Consider the following 7692-nt stretch of genomic DNA (forward strand, 5'->3'; position numbering starts at 1 on the left):
GTTGAAGAGGTCGGTCATGTAGTGCGTGGGGACAAAGCGAGCATGCATCTCTTTCTTCATTTCTTCCCAAGTGGCAATTGGAGGTTCACCCTTCTCTTCTCGAAGAGTGAGGACTTGCTCCGACCAAGTGTTTGCGTAGTCCTCGAACTCAAGGGACGCCATAGCCACCTTCTTGGCACCGGAGTAGTTGTGGATGCGGAATATCTTGTCAACCTTGAGTGCCCATGAGAGGTAGGCCTCGGCATCTTCTTCTCCCTTGAACTTTGGCATGGTGAACTTGAGTCTTCCAAACATGTTCTCTTCATCCTCCAAATTTCTTCGCCTAGGAGGGGCACCTTCATCTCTTGCGGCTTGAGGAGGAATAGGAGGTCTTCTACGGCCAACCATAGCATTGGGTTGGCGTTGGAGGTGCACACTTGCTTCACTTGGTTCACGGTGAGGATGTGGTTGAAGATCTTGACGAGGTGGTTGACGACGCCCAAAGATGGCCCTCTCATCTTGCTCATGTGGTGGATCTCCTCTTCCACGTTGGTCATGGCGAGGATGATTGCGAAGATCACGCCTCGGTTGGTCTTGATGTCCATGACCTTGAGCATCACCATGTGGCTCCATGTTGTGGAAGACGTTGTCATGTGGGTGGCCATCACGCCCATGGTGGGCATGGCCATCCGGTTGAGGACGATCTTGTGGAGGACGTTCGTGTGGTCGAGCATGGCGGTGTATTTCTCCTCGCCTAGAGTTGGAGCGAGAGTCTTCATGACGAGCATGTGAGCGATGCGGTCGATGATGGTCTTCATGCCTTCAGGAGGAGCTTGAGGACGAACGGTGACCATGAGAGTAGTAATCTTGTGATGAGCTTGAGGATGATGAAGTAGAGCGGTGTCGGCGATGACGACCCAAGTTGGTGATGGCGCGCTCGAGGCTATCCATGCGCCGCTCCATGTTCGCATCATTGGCCGCCATTTGGCCATTCAAGTTGTCCGTAGCTTCGCGAAGGAGAGCCAAGTCTTGGTTCACAACGGAGAAGTTGTGTGCCACTTCATCGTATTGCTCATCGATGCGTGTCTCGAAGAGTGTGAGTTTCTCCTTGAACTCTTGTCGTTGCGTCCATAGGTTGTGTTGAGTAGCCAACCTCTCGGTGTTGCGGAGGACTTCTCCCTCCCTTGCATCATCTCCGCTCCTATCCATGATGCAAAGACAAGCACTAGGTTGTGTATGTTAGTGGAAGGAGACTACCTCGCACTCTTACCAAGGTAAGATAGTATTGAGGCAATCCACCAAGCCGAAAGCAAGATCAAGTGTATCGGGAACACACGCAAAAGCTAGCAAATATGGTGTTAGGCGAGTGTTGTGGAAAGCCAAAAGACAAATCCAAGATCGAGTATGTTGTTAAGAGTGGTGAAAATCCAAAAATCCAAGTGTTGATGCGAAGATCACTATAAACACGGAAAAAGGATGTGGAACACACACACGAGATAAGCGGGGTTAGTGCAACCAAAAGTGAGCGGAAAAGTGTATGTACGGATGCTCGGTGTCACACTAACACAAGGAGAGGCAAAGCTTTGGTTGCAAAGGAAGAGACAACTAGATTCGCATGCGGCCTCTCTTCTCGTATCTCTCTTTGCTTAAAAGCTTTTTCTCTTTTGTATATGTTGGCACTTGCACTCGTTTGTATCTTTGGTGGCACTTTGACACTTTGTATGTATGGGCGTATGGATGTATGGATGTATGGTGCTACTCGCACTCTTTTTGTGTTTTTGGGGCTTTTTCACGCACTATGTTAGCGTTAGCCTCGCTTTTGCTATCTTGCCACACGAGTGTTTGCATGGGTGCCTTACTCAACACGACACACACACCTCACAATGCGGGGCCACGTGCAATGTCTCGCAACACTAGACAAGCAATGCTCAATGGGATAGATCGCAAAAGGAAGAGGGGTTACAAGGTGACAGCTGCAAGTTATACCTGCGATGGTGGTGGTGGTGGTGGTGGTGGTGGTGGTGGAGATCGCCGGATGTCGAGGTCGAAGGGGGCGCGAAGATGCGCCCGGTCTGGGGCCCGGTTGGACCGGAGCCTGGACCGGCGTGTCCGGTTTGCCGGCCGGTCGGACCGGGTTCTGCGCCGGGCCGTCCGGTCTGTGGTCCGGTTGACCGGGCTGGAAACCGGGTTTCACGATTTGAAGCTTTCTCTCTCCTGTTCTTCCCCCAAACCAAAACCAAATCGACCAAATCGAAGGGAAACGATGGAATTGGAGGCTCAAAGTTGGGGAAATAGTAGATCAAGCACAACAACACCAAATCCACGGACCAAAACCACTCAAAACGCAACCAAATCACAGATCGGTCAAGAGGCAATTTGGGGCTATTTTTGGGGATTTTTTGGAAAATTTTCTAGGAACGAAATCGGGTGGGTGGAGGGTCAAATCCGCGGTAACCAAGAGCTGCTGATACCATATGATGAGGTCTAAGACCCCGTGTGTGGCCCGATCTTGCGGATTGACTTCGAAACCAAGGGGTGAGATGGGAAAACGCGAGGAACACGAAGAACACCACGAACACGAGGAACTCCGAGACTAACGCACGCACACCAACCCGATACACCCGATGCTTACCTCCGTGGCTTGATGGACCACGCCAATAGAATCTCCGAGGAAGAGACACGCGGTAGAATTCCCGGAGAGAGATTGGGATTGGAGAGGAAGAGCTTGGGGAAGGAGAGAGAGTAACAAGTACTAGAATCTCCTTCAACAAGATCTAAGTCAACAACCAAGGTGCCTTGATTACGGAGGGATGATACCCAAGGGAGACTAAGCTCAAAGGTAGGTTTGAGTTCAAAACAAGTCTAAAGAGCTAATGAGGGGTTCCAGCTACTTATATAGGCACACATGGCCAGCAAGGGCGAACAGTACGCAAAAGGATAAGTTAAGGCAGTTTGGTGGGGTACTCTCGTCGAGTCCGGTTTGGGATCCGGTCCGGCCGGGCTCGTGGACCGGGCTGTCCGGTCATGGGTCCGGTCGGCCGGGCTCGTGACCGGGCCGTCCGGTCCTGAGTCCGGTCGACCGGTCGGAAACCGGGAAACTGCGAGGTTTCCGGTCTTGCGTCCGGTCGTCGTCCGGTACGAGGGAGCTGGTCCGGTTTGCGGCCGGTTGACCGGGCCTGTGACCGGGGCGCCCGGCTGAGGGTCCGGTCTGACCGGGTCCTGGACCGGCCAGCGTCCGTCTCTTCCTTGGAGCGCTTCGAGCGACGTCGGCTTCGGCTTCATGATCATCTCCATGTCCAGCTGCTTCTCTCCCTCCCTTGACCTTGGCGCCTCCTCCTCTCCGGGGTCTTGATGCGCCTTGTACCCAATGACACATAGCACGTCGGCATGAGGTAGCAATCCATCCAAAGGGGTACCAAGATCAAGGGTGGTGAGGAGCGAGTTCACCTCATCATGTAGAGCCTTGGCTCGGGCTCGTGTCATCGGTCCACTTGGGGGACTAGTTGGTCTTGATGGAGTGTCGTCGGTGAGCGGGGCTACATCAGGTAGACCCCCCACCAACTGACTTATACATGGACATTGTTGTCATCTTTACGAGGGTAGAATGGGAAGTTAGAAGCGTGTGAAATATTTGTATTTTTCGGGCGGGAAGTTTTGCCGCTGGAATGAGATTTCGAATTTGGCTACAGTCCAAGTAATACAAAAATATGAGACCGTACTAGTACGGCCAAATGTCACATCAAGTCATCATCACGTTGAAAATCGGTTACCACGATCATAATCATGATGTATCTTGAAAATCCATTTTGAAAAGCCCTTCCGAAATATTTCGGGATTGGTTGGAGATTTTGCGAGCTTGACTGAAAATTGATTTTGAATACGGCTATGGTGCAAGTAATACACTCGTGATTGTAATATATAAGGCCAGGGGTAGACCATGCTACTTTGTAGCCCTGTTCAGCAAAAAAAAGGCCAGGGGTCACATCAAGCCATCATCATAAAATCATTTACACCCAAGTTCTTTCAAAGTTCAATCCAAAAACGCGTCTGAAATATTCCGGATTCATTTTGCGGGAGGTTTTTGCCTCTCGACTGAGATTTTGAACTTAGAACTTTGCTACAGTAGAAGAAATATTAGTACTAGAAAAATGATAGACCGGCGTAGTGCCTCTGTTCAAGAATCCAAGGCCTACGGTCACATCAAGTCATAATCACAACCGAAATCAGTTCCCATGTACTATCTCCTAAAAAAACTTAAATTTGAAAACGCTTAGCAAATATTTTGGAATTTATTGGCGGGAGATTGTAGCGCTTGACAGAGATTTTCAATTTTGGATTTTCGAGGAGTTTCCTTGGCAAGGGATGCGGTGATCTAAAAAATGACGGGCAGACCCCCCACCAACCGACTTATACATGGACATTGATGTCATTTTACGAGGGTAGAATGGGAATTTGGAAGCGTACGAAACATTTGTATTTAGTGGGCGGGAAGTTTTACGGCGGTATTGAGATATTGAATTTGGCTAAGGACCAAATATAATAACAATAAATGGTAAGACCGTACTAGTACTATGTTGAAGGCCGAGTTACACATCAAATCATCATCACCTTGAATATCGGTTACAATGATCACTATCTATCTTCAAAATCCCATTGAAAATGCGTCTGAAATATTTCAGGATTGGCGGGACATTTTGCCGACGAACTGAAATTTGATTTTGATTATGACTATGGTCCAAGTAATATAATACTAATATTATTTTTGGAGGTGGACGGAGGGGAAAAACCCCACCGTTTGTTATTTATTCCCGAAAATAGCCAAGTACACGAGAGAAATATACTACTCCTGGAGTAGTAATACTAAGGCTAGCCATAGTGCTAGTATCATGCGCATTGGTCTCACAAAAATGCTCATGTGGCAGCTAATTAAGTAGGAGAGAGGAGATTAGAGTAACATAGGTAGATATTGTATCATAGCGCAAACAACGAGAAAAGTTAATGCTAAACAAATCTTGTACACAAATTGGCATTGAGATTCTAAAAAATAATAAATATAGCATGACTATGATACTACTCCATGATACTACCCACTATAGGAATAGTATCATGTAGTAGTATCATATGTGTCTTTTACGTGATTTTTGTTTGACAAAGAATTACTTTAAATATATAAAGATTGTTTGTATGAAATTAGCATCATTAGAAAGTGCTTTTCAATACGAATCCAACGATATTAATTACATATAATATAATCAAGATTGTGTTGCTCAATTTTTATTGTCAAAGTTCGTCTTGGAATACGCGTGGGCCTTATTCCTTGGGACGGAGGTAGTACTTACCACTATGACTAGTCTAATATAAAAATGGTAGACCATGCGAAGTAGCTGCTGCTCGGGCATTTATTCCCGGCGGTCATATCAAGCCATTATCACAAACAAAATCGGTTACTCCCATGTCCTCCGAACTGCAATTAAAAAATGCCTCCGAAATATTTCGGACTTAATTGGCTAGTGGTTTTGCATCTCAAGCTGATTTTGAGTTTGAGTGTGGCTACGATCGAAGCTATATACGTATCTGTCCATCTATATCTATATCTGTCCACCTATCCACTATATATAGAAAAAATCTCAGTTTTTGAAATCAGATAAGCCATCACCATGATGCACAAGCAATTATTGGCCGTTGGCACATCGGTTCTCCAACGCTTGATCCAACGGTCAAAGTTCCCTTTTTTAATAGAACGGTCAAAATTCATTTGATTCGCTCGGGAACTGCGCGCGCCAAAACGAGTCTAGGGTCACATCAAGTCATAATCAGAAGCAAAGTCGGTTCCCATGTTCTCCAATTCAAAACGCGTACAAAATATTTCAGTGTGTGAAATAATTGTATTCGATAGGCAGGAGGTACTAAATGCTACGGTTTCGAGATTGTGAATTAGACGGTTGTTAAGCTATTGATTATATGGAGTCGAAATTTGAGTACTGTAGCATACATAAGTATCTCTGTTCACAACTCGCCTCTACGAAGCGAGGAACAGTTGTTGAGTTGCGGCACAACACAAAGGAGAAGCCACTTGTTCCGTTCATTGCACTCAATACGGCGATGAATGAACTAGACCAGTTGACAAGCTTCTAGACCTGGGCTATATGTAGAAAGCTGGAAATCAATGGATCACAAAAAATCATCAGTGTCAAGCTTTAATGCACTAGCCAACGCGACCAAAAGTACGAACTGATGGAAAGGGCGCTAGGCAATCCACTTTATACATCTCAACATAGCCAACGCAACAAAAAGTCCAAACTGACAGAAAGGGCTAGGCCGGGAGAAGAGAAGAGAAGGTTTGCGAAAGCGATGACTCGAACTTGAGACTATGGGCTACGATACCATGTCAAAGCTTCATCCACAAGCCAACGGAACCACAAGTCGGAGCTGATAGAAAGGGCTAGGTAATCCACTTATAATATTAACAATCAGCAGGGTTCCGGTTCAAAAAAAATCCACATCACAACAAGGAAACGACCACCAAGATCATAGCAATTGTAGATAAATGCACCTACGAAATATGCTCAGACTAAGGAACCATTTTACAAGACCAAGATACTGACCTGCCACGTTGTCCCCGTTCATCTCCAATTATCTAGCAGATACTCTTCTTACTACTTACTAGCATTCCTAACCTGCTCCGGTAGGGCCTCCTTACGTGCTGCTATCGTTCTAAAATTGTCGACTTCTAGTCTTAGCGCGGTGATGCGGCTCGTTCTACTTGGAGTTGCTCCTCTAGAACTTGAGCATGCAAATACTTTGACTTGGACATGGACTTGCACTTCACCGGTCTAGCATTCCATAAGAATGTGTTTTTGGCAATGCCTTTCTTTTTTATTGCCATGGAAAATGCCTTCACACATTCTTCATCGGTTTTTCCGGACCGTTTTTACCGGGTTTTGCCATCTCTAATTTCATATCTTCTGCCAAAAAATTCAGTTCGTACACATGTGTAAACATGATAGTTACTACGAGAGAAACTTGCTTGATAGTAGATTTATCATGTGTATGACCTACTTTTATTCCTACGGTTTGGCATGTCGATTCACATCACATGAATTTTAATAAACATCTATAATATCATATTGACATGTACTTTACTACTCCTACAAGTTGGGATGTGAGTCGTCACAAAATTTCAATCTTAGAGAAGACTTACAAGAACACTCCGTGCGACTTCTCCAATCACTTCAAGTTTGTTCTTCGGCATGCTTCAAAAATCTACGGCGAGTCATCTCTTTGTTTGGTTCCCTTTTACTTGCATTATGTAACATACTGCATTTTAGTACTACCATTTATAAATCGAATAACGTGGTTGAAATGGAGGATCATAATATAAGTTGCACTGCTTGGTGTATATACTACGCATGATCTTTTACTAAAATATTTCTAAATAGCAGTATAAAACAACATGTCCTTACTTTTTGCCGAATGTGCACTATAAGGTTATGAGATCCCGTACGGCTAGGTAAAAGTAGTTTACCGCGGTTTTTCTGATTCTGTTTAGCCAAATTCTGCAAAAAGGATGCTAGTGAGACAATGCTATAAATAAGAATCCAAGATGTGATCTGGTCTCAGTCTTACAAATCATACCATATTCTTTGGATCAGACCAGTGCTTCACAAGATCTCCCCACTGTTTGTCGAGTCATTTGCTTAAGAGGAGATCTAG

This window comes from Lolium rigidum, chromosome 1 (genome assembly GCF_022539505.1).
Source record: "Lolium rigidum isolate FL_2022 chromosome 1, APGP_CSIRO_Lrig_0.1, whole genome shotgun sequence".
In the NCBI taxonomy this organism is placed as follows: Eukaryota; Viridiplantae; Streptophyta; class Magnoliopsida; order Poales; family Poaceae; genus Lolium; species Lolium rigidum.